Source organism: Lynx canadensis, chromosome F2 (genome assembly GCF_007474595.2).
Source record: "Lynx canadensis isolate LIC74 chromosome F2, mLynCan4.pri.v2, whole genome shotgun sequence".
NCBI lineage: Eukaryota > Metazoa > Chordata > Mammalia > Carnivora > Felidae > Lynx > Lynx canadensis.
The window spans coordinates 82,652,986-82,669,884 of NC_044320.2; the positions used below are offsets into that span (position 1 = coordinate 82,652,986).

General features: G+C 38.0%; 1 protein-coding gene across 2 annotated transcripts in view; it reads right to left on the reverse strand.

Annotated features, from left to right (window-relative positions):
- The window catches only part of SPIDR (scaffold protein involved in DNA repair), a 509,957-nt gene that overhangs the window by 247,756 nt on the left and 245,302 nt on the right, over positions 1-16,899 (reverse strand). The gene's annotated exons all lie outside the window — the stretch shown is intronic.

Sequence of the window (16,899 nt, forward strand, 5' to 3'; positions counted from 1 at the left end):
GCGTCCGACTTCAGCCAGGTCACGATCTCGCGGTCCGTGAGTTCGAGCCCTGCGTCAGGCTCTGGGCTGATGGCTCGGAGCCTGGAGCCTGTTTCCGATTCTGTGTCTCCCTCTCTCTCTGCCCCTCCCCCGTTCATGCTCTGTCTCTCTCTGTCCCAAAAATAAATAAACGTTGAAAAAAAAAAATTAAAAAAAAAAAAAATTTCTGTTCTTTATAAACCACCCAGATTATGGTAACTTATTATAGAAGCCTGGATGGACTAAGAAAGCACTCTTCTGTACAGAGCCGACTGGGCACTCCATTTAGACACATATCACTTTTAGACTCCTCACTTTCACCAGTCTCAGTTCAGCTGGGTTTTAAAGTATAGATGGCCAATTTCTGCCTAACCAAGAAACAAACAATATCTTGAACCTGTTCCTCATGTCTTCTCTATCTTTGTGAAGGTGCAACCAACTATGCAGTTATAAAAATCCCAAACTTCCAAGCTAAAAAAATTCAATCTCCCTTCTAATCCTTCATCCTCCTGGATGCTCTCAGGACCCAGCTGCTTCTGCCACCACTATTGTCTCAACTAGCTGGCATGTTCACTGCCCTTGACCTGGTCACTGTAAGAGCCTCTTCACTGCTATGCTTGTTTCTAGCCTTGATGCCCTATCCTGCTCCCAACCCATTCTTCACATTTTGAGTGAATTTTCAAAACCACAGACGTAATAATGTAATCTGTGTCCCCTCGGCCCCCCAGACTGAGTCTTGACTTAGCACACAGCACAGGCCCCTCAGACTCTGGGTGTTGACAGTTCTAGCTTCACCCATGGCCACACCCTCTCTTCTCTGTACTGAGCCTCTTTCACTTTCCTCAAATGAGTTATCTTGCTACAAATAGTTTTACTTGCTGTCCCCAATCCTGGCTGGATCCTTCAACTCATTCTTTGCATATCAGCACAGCTCCACCCTCCTGAGGCTGCTTGTGTCAGGGGCTCTCTCTGCCTTCCCAGGTTCCCTGTGTGGTTCCTGGTACTCTCTCCACCCATCCTGCTTTAGCTGGCTGCTTACGGGACTGTCAGCTCCATTAAGGTACTGACATGAGAGTATCCCCTGTACTTGGCACTCTAAAAAACATCTGTTGAATGAAACAAAAGAAAGCAGAACAACTTTAAACTCACTGCCACCTAACAGTTACCAAGAGATAGGCTAAAAGAAATATCTGTTGAGAATTAGCTTTAAGATTTTATTCTTTTATACTTTCCTCTAGATATCCTAAAGAGTACTCCTGGATTAAGTATATGAAGACCACAGGCTTTTTTTTTTTTTTTTTTAATCTGTATGTAAAAAGAATCAGGTTAATGTGAATTAGTTTAATGTGAAATAAGTTAATGTGAATAATTAAATAGTTAAAATTCATTAAACATCTATTATACAGACACTGACTCTTTCATTAAATTTAACATACTTGAAATATTTTTATCTTCATTTCACTCAGGAATTATGCTCAGAGATGCTCAAAACATTCCCATGCTAAGACAGCCAATGGACAGTATAAAATCCACAATCTCTCGGAGTAACCTAGAGCCCTTATGCCGGCAGCTTGCACCAACAGATATTAAGAGGAATAATTCCTACTAACCAGTTGTTATATTTGTTATACTACATTATTTTATTTCTGTATTACAGCTTTGTCCTTATAAGGAAAATGTCCTAAGGTATCACTAGCAGATAATCGTAGTGCTTTTCAAGTGTGCTGGATCCGTTTGCATATACAGCCTTGAGCCTTAACACTGTTTCCTCCTTTACCACTGTTTGCTTGCTTCTCTTCCATGTAGATTTCCATACTTGAAACTTTTTATTTTTTAAGCCATCTAAAATCCATTTTGGAATAAGATAGGATATATAAACAAACAAATAAATGTGATTTGCTCACTTACGTCCATGAAGAATGAGAAGTACTGGGCAGAGGTGGTGGTCTAGGGGTAACAAGTCCCTAGGCAGGCAAGTTAAGTGAGGTGCAAAGTGCCTGACAGGCAGAAGAAACAGAAGGCAGTAAGTGGGAAACTTAATAACTCAGAATGTCACTGAATGGAGCTTCCAACTTAACAACTGTAGTTCAACTTCAGTTACTATTTGCTGAGCTTCTGCTACTCACCGGCATCCTTCTGGGTGCCATTTTCATAAACTCCTTGAACAAGCTAGTGACATAGCTATTAATGCTCTGTGTCACAGCTATGCAAAAGAAAAATCATGGCAATCAAAGAGCCTGTCCATGCACATGAAATGTCCTGACTTTTCCAGCTGCTGCCTGAAATTTAGGCTTTCAATTAGCCTGCATTAGGGAGCTGATGGGGCAGGCAATTCATAGTCTTCTGAGTCTGAAAGGCATATGGTCATTTCTCACACTTTTGGGACACTAATGGGTTTTGGCACACCCTCAAATACTGAAAGCCACTGAAAGCCAACAATGGTGGCTTAGAAATCACAAAAATTTGAGAGATGACTTGGAGCTCAGGCCAGGCTGACTGGCAAAGTACATTTCCATGAGGCCAATTTGTTAAGATTGGGAGGGGTGGCTATTTTATCTACTGCATAGAACCCAACACAGAGAGTCAAGAAAAATGAAGAAATGAAGGATACATTCTAAAACAAAAGAACAAGATAATGCTCCAGAAACTAACCTTAATGAAATTGATATGAGTGACTTATTGACGAGAGTTCAACACAATGGGTATATAGATACTAACTGAGAACAACGCACGAACTGAGAATTTCAACAAGAGATAGAATATATCTTAAAAGTACCAAACAGACAACAAAAAGCTGAAGGATATAATCACTAAACTGAAAAAATTCACTAAAGGGGTTCAAAGAGTCTAGTTAAAGTGGCAAAAAGGATCAGTGAATTAAAAAACAGAGCAGTGGGGGGTACCTGGGTGGCTTAGTTGGTGGAGCAACCAATACCTGATTTCAGCTCATGTCATGATCTCACGGTTCATGGGTTCAAGCTTTGCATCAGGCTCTGTGCTGGCAGTGCAGAGCCTGCTTGGGATTCCTCTCTCTCTCAAGATAAATAAACTTAAAAAAAAAACAAAACAGGGCAGTTGGGGTGGGGGTGAGGGGAAAACCAGAATAGTGGAATTTATCCAAATAAAATAACATTGATCCAAATAAAGGAACAGGGGCAGCTGGGTGGCTCAGTCGGTTGAGCAACTGACTTCAGCTCAGGTCATGATCTCACAGTTTGTGAGTTGAAGCCCTGCGTCAGGCTCTGTGGTGACAGCTCAGAGCCTGGAGCCTACTTTGGATTCTGTCTTCCTTTCTCTCTGCCCCTTCTCCGCTCATGCTATGTCATGTCTTTCTCTCTCTCAAAAATAAATAAACATTAAAACAAACAAACAGAGAAACAAAAAGGAAAAAAGAATGAAAAAGAGTAAAGATAGTTTAAGAAACTTCTAGGATACCATCAAGTGGATAACATATGCATAAGAGTAGTCCCAGAGGGAGAAAAGAAAGAAAGAACAGAAAGTATATTCACAGAAATAATGGCTGACAACTCATCTAACCTGGGGAAAGGAACAAATACCCAGATAAACAAAGCCCCCCAAAATTAAAACAGGATGATCAAAAGAGACACACAATGAGGCACATTATAGTTAAACTGTCAAATGTTAAGGACAAAGAGAATCTTAAGGACAGCCAGAGTAGCATAGTATAGCAAGGAAATCAACCATAAATGGAGTTTTCAACAGAAACCTAGTATGTCAAAAGGGAGTGAATGATATATTCAGAGTGTTGAAATAAAGCAATTGCCAACCAATAATATTCTACTTGTCAAAGTTCTCCTTCAGAACTGAAGGATATTTAGGATTTCCCAGACAAACAAAAGCTGAAGCAGTTCATCATCACTAGACTGGCCTTGTAAGACATAATAAAAGGAATTCTTTAAACTGAAATGAAAGCACTCTAGTTAGTAACATGAAACCATATGAAAGTATAGAATTCAGAGGTAAAAGTCAATATATAGTTAGTTCAAAATAATCTAAAACTAATTATTGTAGATAAATTAGAATTCTAGCACAAAAATTTAAAAAAGGTATTAAAAATACCTACAACTACAGTAATTTGTTAATGGATACACAATATAAGAAGATGCAAACTGTGACATTAAAAGCAAAACTGGAGTGTAAACATTTTGTTTTTCTGTATGTTCAAGCTAAGCAGTTATCAACTTAAAATGGACTGTTGTAACCATGACATGTTTATGTAAGCTTCATGGTAACTACAAAACAAAAACCTATAGTTGTTAAACCAAAGGTAAACAGAAAGGGATCAGGACACAATACTGCAGAAAATTATCAAATCACACAGCAGGAGCAAAAGAGGTAGAAAAGAAAAAAGCAGCCTGAAAACAGTGAACCAAAAAGGCAATAGTAACCAATCAAAAATAACTTTGAATGTAAGTGGACTAAATTCTCCAATCCAAAGACCTAGAGTAGCTGATAAAACAAACAAAGAAAAACAAACATCATATTGTATACAAGAGACCCACTTCAGCTGTAGGAAACAGACTAATGAAGCGATATAAGATGATACTCCATAAAAAATGGAAAGCAAAAGAAACAGGGCTAGCTACACTTACATCAGACAAAAAAGACCTTAAAACCAGAAACTGCAACAAAAGACAAAGAAGGTCATTATATAAGGGTAAAGAGGACAATCCAAAAAGAGGATAAAATAATTGTTAATATTTATGCACTTTTATGAGCACCTAAAAATACAATGTAAACATACATTAAACATTAACAGATTGGGGCGCCTGGGTGGCTCAGTCGGTTAAGTGTCCGACTTCGGCTCAGGTCATGATCTCACGGTCCGTGAGTTCGAGCCCCGCGTCGGGCTCTGTGCTGACAGCTCAGAGCCTGGAGCCTGCTTCAGATTCTGTGTCTCCCTCTCTCTGACCCTCCCCCGTTCATGCTCTGTCTCTCCCTGTCTCAAAAATAAACATTAAAAAAATATATATTAAAAAAAAATAAACATTAACAGATTATCCAGACAGAAAATCAGTAAGGAAACTTTGCACTTAAATGACGTGTTAGACTAGATGGACCTCAGTATATATAGGATATTCCGTCCAACAGCAGCAGAACACATATTCTTCTCAGGTACATGTGAAACATTCACCAGGACAGATCGTATGTTCGGCCACTAAGTATGAAATGATATATAGCATCTTATGATCCTAGAAATCAATTAGAGGAAGAAAGCTGGAAAAATTCACAAAAGTGGAAATTATGGACAACATGCTACTGAATAACCAATGGGGCAAAAAAGATACCAAAAGAGAAATTTGAAAAACATCTTGATACAAATGAAAATACAAAACACCAGAACTTAAGAATGCAGCAAAAAAGCACTTCTAAGAGGGAAGTTCAGAGTGTAAATGCCTACATGAGAAAAAAAAAAAAAAATCAAATAAACAACCTAACTTTATAACGCAAGGAATTAGGAAAAGAACAAATTAAGCCCAAAATTAGTAGGAGGAAGGAAACAACAGAGATTACAGCAAAAATAAATGAAATAGAGACTGAAAAGACAATGGAAAAAAAATCAATGAAACTAAGAGCTGTTTTGTTGAAAAGATTTACCTAGATTTATCAAAAGAAACAAAGAGAAAGGAATTAAATAAAATCAAAATAATAAAGTCAGAGATGTTATACAACTGATACCATGCAAATACAAAGAATCGTAAGAGACTATTGTGAACAATTTTATGTCAATGAATAGAACAACATAAAAGAAATGGATACACTTTAGAAATGTGCAACCTACCAAGACTGAATCATAAAGAAACAGAAAATCTGAATAGGCCAATTACTAGTAAGGAGATTGAACCAGTAATTAAAAACATCTAAAACAAAAGTCCAAGACCAGATGGCTTCATGGGTGAATGCTACCAAATATTTAAAGAATCACTACTAATCCTTTTCAAACTCTTCCAAAATATATAAGTAGAGGGAACACCTCCAAATTCAGTATATGTAGCCAGCATTATCCTGATACCAAAATGAGACAAGGACACTACAAGAAAAGAGAATCATAGGCTAATATTACTGATGATCATAGATGCCAAAATCCTCAATAAATATTGGCAAACCCAGTTCAATAATTCATTAAAAGGATCATATGTCATGATCAAGTGGGACTGATTTCAGGAACGCAAGGATGGCTGAACACCCACAAATCAATCAACATGATGCACCACATTTATAAAGGAAGGTGAAAAACTCTTACGATCATCTTAGTAGATGCAGAAAATGAATTTGACAAAATTCCTAATCTATTCATGACAAAAACTCTCAACAGACTGGATATAGAGGGAATGTACCTCAACAAAATAAAGGCCATATATAATAAATAAGCCCATAGCTAACATCATACTTAACAGAGAAAAGCTACAAACTTTCCCCCTAAGATCAGAAACTACTCTCACTAATTTTATTCAACATGTACTAGAATTCCTAATCAGAGCAATTAGGGAAGAAAAAAGAAATAAAAGATATCCAAATCAGAAAGGAAAAGTAAAACTATCTCTATCTGCAGATGACATGATTTCATATATAGAAAACAGAAAGGATTCCACCAAAAAGACTGTTAGAATTAACAAACAAATGCAGTAAAGTGGCAGTATACAAATCATTATACAAAAATCAGTTAAGTGTTTTACATTAACAACAGTCATTCCAAAAGAGAAATTAAGAAAACAATCCCATTTATAATTGTATCAAAAAGAATAAAATACCTAGGAAGAAATTTAATGAAAGAAGTGAAAACTCTCTAAACTGAAAACTGTGAGACATTAAAAGAAATTGAGGAATATACAAATAAATACAAAGATATTCCATGCTCACGGACTGGAATAATTAATATTTTTAAAATGTCCATATTAGCCAAAGCAGTCTATAGATTCAATACAATCCATGTCAAAATTCCAATGACATTTTTCACAGAAATAGAAAAAAAAAATCCTAAAATTTGTATGAAACCATGAAAGACTCCAAATAGCCAAAGAAAACTGGAGAAAGAACAAAGCTGGAGGCATCACACTCTCTGATTTCAAACTAAATTAAAGCAACAGTGGAAACAGTATGGTATTGGCATAAAAACAGACAAGTAGATCAATGGAACAGAATAGAAAGGCCAGAAATGAACCAAAATTGGACCCCTATCTTACACCATGTTCAAAAATCAACTGAAAATGACTTAAAATTTGAATGTAAGATCTAATACCATAAAACCCTTAGAAGAATAAGATTTGAATATAAGATCTGATACCGTAAAACTACCACAAAAATGAGTAAGTGGGACCACACCAAACCAAAAAGCTCCTGCACAGCAATGGAAACCATTAACAAAATGAAAAGGGAGGCTACAGAATGGAAGAAAATATTAGCAAATCCCACATTTGATAAGGTGTTAATATGCAAAATATTCACAAACTCCTATAACTCAATAACAACAACAACAACAAAAAAGCAATTAAAAAATGGGCAGAGGAAATAAAGAAACATTTTTCCAATGAAGGCATCCAAATGGCCAAGAGGTACAAAAAGGTGCTGGGCATCACTATTCAAGGGTCCCCTTTCTTCACATCCACACCAGAATTTGTTATCTCTTGTCTTTTTCATGATAACTATTCTAATAGATGGGAAGTGATACCTCACTGTGGTTTTGATTTCACTTCCAGAGCATAAAGTTGCTTCCTCAAAGATCTAAAGTAACTTAGCAAATATTAAAGACTTCTTTTCTATAAAAGTGTCTGTGACAGGGGCAGCTGGGTGGCTCAGTTGGTTAAGCTTCCACTCTTAATCTCAGCTCAGGTCACGATCTCATGGTTCATGGGTTTGAGCCCATATCAGGCTCTGTGCTGACGGTGCAAAGCCTGCTTGGGATTCTCTCTCTCTGCCCCTCTCCCATTTGCACGCATGTTCTCACTCTGTCTCTCTAAAAATAAATAAATAAATTTAAAAAAAAAGTGTCCATGACACTACTGTAAAAACAATACTAGATACAACTCAAGCAGATCTGGAAGCCAGGAATTTTGAATTTTAATTATAAGCCAGCCACAGATGACTCAGTTGGTTTCATCAAACTATACTTAAATTGTTTAAACTCTGCATTCTCATCTGTAAAGTGAAAGTGAAAATTCTACCCGCATCGCATAAAAGAGAGCAAGTAACAAACTAATTCTCTGTTGGACCGGATTCTCATTTCTTAAATTAAAACAATTATTTCTAAGATCCTTAGGATTCTAGATGCCAGAACAAAATCGAATAGGCATTTATATTTTTTGTTGCCAGGGGACTAAGGTAAACTTTGCAAAGGGAATATAGATTTAGAACTCTGTTTTTACAATTATTGACTTGTCTGAAAGGGAAAATATGCAAAATGGCAACCTGACCTATTTCACAGATCTCCCAAAGGCAAAGAGCTGACCTTCAGTTCCATCGGAAAGAGGCTCAATGCTGAGAATCAGCACTGGCAATGTGATAAAGTGACTGGGGTCGGGATAATCTTTTAGGCATTGACACTCCCACTATTTCACTCTTCGGATTATTCCTGTAAGATTGTATCCCTAAGGATGGTAGCTTCTGTGCCTGGACGCTGCTCTTCACCAGAGGTGAATTCAGAGGAGGGGAATGACCTCTCCCCTGCTCTGTAGGAGTGGGCATCTTTGCAAATGTGCATGAGTCACTTTTGCAAGTTGCAAGCATTGTACTAAAGAGAAGGGTCCTGTGCTGCCGAATCCAGCCCTTGTCGCGGGCACCTGGAGGGTGGAGTGGGTGCAACCTGGCACAAATCCTGGCTCTTCTCCCAGAACCACAACCTGGGACCACAGGCAGGACACAGCCTCAGCTTCCTCCCCTGCAAATGAGGTCGTCTTGCCTCACACAAGGTTAGTGGACACTAAATGGACTTGTGTGATTGAAGCACCAGCACAGAACCTAGTCTGCACAGGTGCTTAATAAATAAGAGCTACTGCTCTGCACCGGCAGAGACGTTATAGTAGCCACATATGAAACAAGGTCAAGTGGCCAGTTTGTGGGGGTCTCCGGGAACCTGCTCAGGTAATGAAGCCTGGATTAGGCTAAACACACAATTGTTTCTTGGACAAGTGAGTGGAAGGTAAACCTCTTTTACTGAGCGCTAAGGGCCAGCTGTGGCACCACATAAGTCATCTCCATTAATTCTGTCCACAAGCTTGTGGGTCTTCCGATCAATTTTCTTCACTCAATAAGGAATGCTGATGCTGAAGGGACTTTTCACAGTGTCACCATCTAAGGCCGTGCAAGAGAATGTCTCCTGTAAAATCAACTGGAAGCCCGGTGATCATGCCTGCTTGTACTTACTTTCCTTGTCTGTTTGGCAATAATTTAGCAGGAGAGCTCTATTTTTAAGTGACAACTACCTGTCTCTGCCACTATTCTATACACCATACTACATACTACTGCTGTATACTATGTAATCCTTCTGTCCTATAAGGCTGTGGACAGAGGATGAAAACTTCCTGAGAATTTTTATCTTAGCTGAGGTTGAAGATCTACTATGAAAGCACTATGTGCTTTCATAGCTGCAAATACTAGTGTACATATCCCACCCCCACTTCTGCTTCCTCAAAAAATGAGTTGGTTTTCCAATTTTCACGGGGATCATGTATGGTCACACAGGTCTTGTAAAGCCAATTTCCACTTAGGCTATAAACACCAGCCTTGCACTCAAGACGCTCACAGTGAAGAAGGAAAGACAGGTGTACATTGTAGGTGGTTTTTGTATTGAATGTGCTATAATGGAGGCATATGGAAGGAACCATGACAGCACACAAGAGGGAGCAACCAAGTTTGCCTTGAGTTGGGAAAAAGATGGCAAGGAAGGTGCAAAGAAAAAGAGCAGGAGAAGTATGTTTTGTCGTGTACCAGGGGAGTGTGAAAAAACACTCCAGGCAGAAAGGACAGTGCCCACAAAGAGTAGGAAACAGTGTAGATGCTGAGTGACCACAATAAGTCATTATCATTTAGACAGTAAGACCAAAAGCCACCTCTATTCTAACCTTTGTGTTATCTTCTAGGTTATTATGTTGAAAATAATAAAAAAGAAAAATTAAGAAAAACTTCTTTATTCTAGCTGAGGCCTGTATGGGTATAGCATGTTATACTTCTATAATGTAAATACCCAGAAGGTGAAGAACATGAGTGTATCCAAGATGTTTTAAGCAAGAAGAAATCTGTAAACTGTGAAATACATTTTTGTTCATATATATTATTTAACCTGATGGTTGCCAATGTGTTTGTGATTCTGAAAGAATTAGTGAGCTCAGTGGAGTGTCCTTAAAGAGGGACACACACTAGGAGAGCAATGCAGTGACATCTATCACCCCTTCTCTACATAGGAGCTCGCAGGTGAGTGTACCTTGGTGGCAGGGAACTCAGGGGCCATGCTCACTAACACTAACCTTTGAAAGACCATGGCCAGAGAGCAGAAATTTTTTAAACAGTGAAACTTTTTGTTTGCTCTTCCAGTCTTTACTTTTGCGATAAAAAGTACTCATGGGCCAATTGGGAGACTGCATTAGATATGAAACATTCCATTCATTCAATAATGTTTAATATTTAACCACAAGTTGATTGCTTTAACTGTAATGTTTTTAACAGGGCTTCAAAGCTAGATCAAATTTGGCTTGTGTCTCGGGCAAGTAGCCACTCAGGTTGCATCAAAGTTACTTATGTTAAGATCAGTGATGTCAAGCCTCTCTGAAGTAAATAAACCTTGCTCTACATAGAAAAAAAAGTACAGAATCCTCTGACTTTAATGCATCACACATTTTCAGAAACAAGTCAATAGTATATCTCATCTCTAGGACTTCATGTAGTTTGCCCCACATGTATATTCTCAGTAGCAGTGCCGTAGTTGATCCTTTGATACTTATATAATATTCTGCAAAATAATTTCACAGTTCTGTATGAAATTTTCACCTGAGTTTTACATGATTTTCATATTCAATCACCACATGAAAGTTGAAGCCTCCAAATCATACAGTTAAACAGCTGACCCCTGAACAACACAGGTTTGAACTGCAATGGTCCACTTATCCATGGGCTCTTTTCAATAAATATGTTGAAATTTTTTTGGAGATTTGTGACAATTTGAAACAACTTCCAGACAAACCATCTAGCCTGGAAATATCTAAAAACTTAAAAAGGTATGTCATGAATGCATAAAATATATGTAAATATTAGCCTATTTTATCATTTGCTACTGTAAAATATATACAAATCTATCACAAAAAGTTAAAACTTATCAAAACATACACACTTTTACAGATTGTACATGGTACCATTCGTAGTTGAAAGAAATGTAAACAGACATAAAAGTGTAGTATTAAGTCATAACTGCGTGAAGTTAACACTAATACATGCTGTTCTACTGTAATAATTTCCCAGCCACCTCCTGTTGCTATCGTGGTGAGCTCAAGAGTGTCCACTTAAAAGGCTGTGTGATGCTAATTACCTGCACATGAGCAGCTGGTATCTCCAGTAAATTGCCGATGGCAGTAAAAAGTGAGCTCTCACAGTTCTCGTTTATTTTTCTTCATGGTTAGGGCAATATTGTAAACCTTAAATAACACTAGGAGACCCATAGGAAGTGCTACTAGTGATGTTGGAAGTGCTCCCAAAAAGTAGAGAAAAGTTATGACATTATAAGAAGAAGCTGAATTGCTTGATATGTACCCCAGACTGAGGTCTACAGCTGAGGTTACTCACTATTTTAAGAACTATCGTAAAAAAAAAGAAATTCATGAAGCTGTCACTGCAGCCATGCCAGTAGGCATGAAAATCTTGTACTTTTTGCAAGATACCTTTCTACCTTATATTGAAAATGCAGTTTTTATGTGGGTGCAGGATTGCTTCAAGACAGGCATGCCTATAAATTCTAATATGACTTGAGAAAAAGTCATTATATGACAACTTAAAGCAAAAGGAAGGTGAACGACCTAAAGCTGGACAATTTAATGCCAGGAAAGAATGGTTCGATAATTTTAGAAAGAGGTTTGGCTTAAAAAAATGTCAAGATCACAAAAGAAGCAGCTTCTGCTGACTAAAAGACAGCAGATGAGTTCTCAGATACCACTAAGAAAATTATCAAGGAGAAAGGATATCTGCCTGAACAGGTTTTTAACACAAAAGTGCCCTATCCTTGGGGGGGGGGGGGGAAGCCACCAGGACATTTATTAGTAAGGAAGAGAAGTGAAAACCAGGATTTAAGACAGGAAGGGGCAGGCTAATTCTACTGTTCTGTGCAAATGCAGTCAGGTTTATAATCAGGACTACCCTTATGTATAAAGCTACTAACCCCTGATCTTTGAAGGGAAAAGATAAACACCAGCTGCCAGTCTTTTGGTTGTCCAAGAAGGCCTGGACAATGAACTCGTTTCCTGGATTGGTTCCATTGATGCTGATGTCAGGAAGTACCTTGCCAATAAGGGACTGCCTTTTACAGTTCTTTTCATATTGGAAAATGGCTCTGGCCACCTAGAACCTCATGAGTTCAACAATGAAGGTCTGAAGTAGTCTACTTGTCTGCGTGTAGCATCTCTAATTCAGCCTCTAGACCATGAAGTCCTCATGTCCATTAAGTCTCATTACACAGGGTACTCTATGGAAAGGATTGTCAACACAGTGGAAGAGAACCCCAAAAGAGAGAACATCACGAAAGCCTGGAAGGATGACACCATTGAAGATGCCATCAATGTTAGAGAAAAAGCTATGAAAGCCATCAAGCTGAAACAATTAATTCTTGCTGGAGAAAACTGTATTCAGATGTTGTGTATGACTTTACAGGATTTATGACAGAGCCAATCAAGGAAATCATAAAAAAAGATTGTGAATATAGCAAAAAAGGTGAGCAGTGTTAAGGGTTTCAAACTATGGATCTTGGAGAAATTAAAGAGCTAACAGACATGACACCAGAGGAATTAACAGAAGACCTGATGGAAATGAATGATTCCTAATCAGCATCAGATGATAAGGAAGAAGACATAGAAGCAGCAGTGCCTAAAAACAAATTGACATCAGGCAATCTGGCAGAGGATTCTGATTACTCAAGACTACTTTTACAACATGGACCCTTCTATGATACAGGCACTGAAACTAAAGCAAATGGCGGAAGAAGGACTGGTACCGTAGAAAACATTTTTAGAGAAGGAAAAGGCAAAAATGCCACACGGATAGTATATTTATTTCCACAAAGTTACATTAAGCATGCCTGCCCTTCCCTCTTTCCTTTCCACCTCCTCCACTTCCTTTGCCTCTGCAACGTCTGAGACAGTAAGACCAAACCCTCTTCTTCCTCCTTGGCCTACTCAATGTGAAGAGAATGACAATGAAGACTTTATGATGATCCAGTTCCACTTACCGAATAACAAATATTCATCATGTTGTATGGTTAATAACCTTAGCTGGTGTGTATGTGTGTATCTTTGTATGAAAATCTATTAAGCATACAAGACATTTTTGTGTCATCATCATCACTACTGCCTAAATACACATTGTGTAGAACATCAACCTGCAAGACTCATATGGAAGAGGAAAGCCTATTCTTACATAGGCATAAAGTGAATGATATTTAATATAAAATTAATAATGTGCTAGTTTTCATACTGCTTTATAACTTTTCTTTCAAAGAATTCTATTACTGTACAGTATGCCTCTTTCTCTAATAATTGGAGATTGCATTTTAGCCTATCATCAGAGGTGAGTTCTTTTTATAAATGATCACTGTCTCCAATACTGCATTATAAATATGACTATAATATGGTACACCATCAAGATTTTATAAGGATTCACTCACTAGTGTATATAGGCTAGCCTACATGAAGCAATCCTATCCATTATAGTAGGTCACCAAACTGCAATTGTATTGTGGCTTGTTATCGATATGTGAATTGTTAAAACCGTAATAAATGTGAATTTTTTCCATATTGTCTTTTCATTTTTGATGGTTAGTGTTAGTAAAATGTATAACATCTACAATGTTTTATATCATATAAGACAATATTGATGTAGGTTCTGACAGATGACCCATTTGTAAAAAGATGACTTAAATTTATGGTATTGATAAGTACAATACTATAAATGTATTTTTCTTCTTTATCATTTTTTAATAATATATTCTTTTCTCGGGGTGCCTGGGTGGCTCAGTCGGTTAAGTGTCCAACTTCGGCTTAGGTCATGATCTCGCGGTCTGTGGGTTCAAGCCCTGCATCGGGCTCTGTGCTGACAGTTCAGAGCCTGGAGCCTGCTTCAGATTCTGTGTCTCCCTCTCTCTCTACCCCTCCCCCTCTCACGCTCTGTCTCTGTCTCTCAAAAATAAATAAACATTAAGAAAATAAAAAATAATACTTTCTTTTCTCTAGCTTACTTTATTATAAAAATATACAGTAAATAATACAACAAACAAAACATTTTAGTTGTTTAAGTTATTGGTAAGGCTTTTGATTAACAGTAGGATATTACTACGTAAGTTCTCAGGGAGTCAAGCATGCAGATTTTTGACTGTGTGGGGAGTCGCCCCTAACCCTTTCATTGTTCAAGGGCCAACTCTAATTCAAGAGTCAACATTGTTCAAGGTTTCTGTAGTGTCACAAAGAAACCTAAGTGGAAACAGTGGGATTCATAATGGGCTATTTATCATTTACCCTCAGTCATCTTGTGAAAAGGCACAGATGATATCATCTGTCTCATGTTACAAACAAACGTGATGACATCTCAAACATATGACCAGAAATGTAGTGCTGGGCTTTAAACTCTGGGAAGTGCAAGCTCAGTACTCTTGCCACCAGCACTCCTTGAATCTAAGGAACTGACATATCTCTTTGTTCCCACAGGCCACTCAACTCAGCAACATTCTCCTGGATCCTGGTCACCACTCCTCTCTCTGCTGCCACCTCATCAATAACACAGTCTATTGTCAGGTCATATCAATTACAAACTCTTCATTAAAGCTTCTTGAGCCTCATGATGGGACTCTGCAGGGTGACAATCCATTATTCCAGTCTCTTCTCAGAGAGGGATAGTGGGGTGGGAGGGGTAAGCCCTGTTCAATACTTGTACCTAAAACAGTACTTGTACAAGCAGTTTTGCAGAGTTCTGCTTTGTGAGACAGAAAAAGGTCTTACCATGGGCTTTTCTCATTGAGTCTTTATGCTTAGGTTTTTTGGGATAGAAAATGGGGGAAGAAAAAGAGCAACAATCTTGAAGGGCTACTGTGAAATTACATAAGATTCAGGAACTGAGCACTGTACCTGGTATATAATGACCACTTACATAAGTGTTAGCAATGATCATGTTTGTACTATTTATAAGTTAATGGTGAATTTGTTGGGACATCACTGGAAATTTGGAATCCTATGAACTTATATATTTAGACTTTACAATGAAGGGATTAATTGACCTTAACTCAATGTACACATTCTTAATATTAACATCAAATTCAGTTTTACTAACTATTCTACTTAAGTTGGGTATGTGTGTGTGTGTGTGTGTGTGTGTGTGTGTGTATAAATTTTGTAAATGTTTATTTGTTTTTGAGAGAGGGGGAGAGAGAAAGAGACAGAGTATGAGCAGTGGAGGGGCAGAGAGAGAGGAAGATACAGAATCTGAAGCAGGCTCCAGGCTCTGAGCTGTCAGCACAGAGCCAAATGTGGGGTGCAAACTCACAGACCACGAGATCATGACCTGAGCCGAAATCAGATGCCTAACCGAGACACCGACACGCCTGGATTTATGTATTTTTAGATACAGTGTGCCTCCACATCCACATGTAAAATAATTAATTTATGAACTAAAACAAACACTAGAGAATAAGTTAACTCACTTAGCAGTTCTTTTTAAGTTCATTTTTATTGTGGTACAACACGCATGAATGTTACCATTTTAACCATTTTTAGGTGGACAATTCAGTGGCACTAAATATGTGCATAATATATACCATCACAACTATCTACTTCAAGAACTTTGTCAAGATCCTGGGGCGGCTGGGTGGCTCAGTCGGTTAAGCGTCCGACTTTCAGCTCAGGTCATGATCTCGCAGTCTGTGAGTTCGAGCCCCGCGTCGGGCTCTGGGCTGATGGCTCAGAGCCTGGAGCCTGCTTCCGATTCTGTGTCTCCCTCTCTCTCTGCCCCTTTCCCGTTCATGCTCTGTCTCTCTGTCTCAAAAATAAATAAACGTTTAAAAAAAAAAAAAAAAAAAAGAACTTTATCAAGATCCCAAACATAAACTCTGTACCTATTAAACAGTAACTCTCCATTCCTCTTACTTCTTGGTAATCCCTATTCTACTTATAGATACTAATCCCTTAGCAAATCTTTTCTCACATTTTGTCAGTTGTCTTTTCACTTTCTTGATACTGTCCTTGGATGCACAATGTTTTTAGCTTTCGATGAAGTTCAATTGATGTATTTTTTAAAAAATTTCCTGTGCTTTTGGTGTCATATCTATGGAATCACTGCCAAATCCAATGTTATGAAGATTTTCCGCTGTATAGTTTTAGCTCTTAAGTTTAGGTCTTTGATTGTTAGTTAATTTTTGTGTACAGCCCAACTTCCTTCTTTTGCATATGGCTATCCAGTTTCCCATCACCATTTGTTGAAAGGATTTAGTGCCCTTGTTAGAAATAATTTCACCATATATATACGGGTTTATTTTGGGTGTCTGTATTCTATTCCACTGTTCTATATCTCTGTCTTAATGCAATTCCATACAGTTTTAGTTACCATAGCTTTGTATTGTTTTCAAATGAGGAAGTGTGAGTTCTTCAATTTTGTTTTCCTTTTTCAAGATTGTTTTGGCTGTTT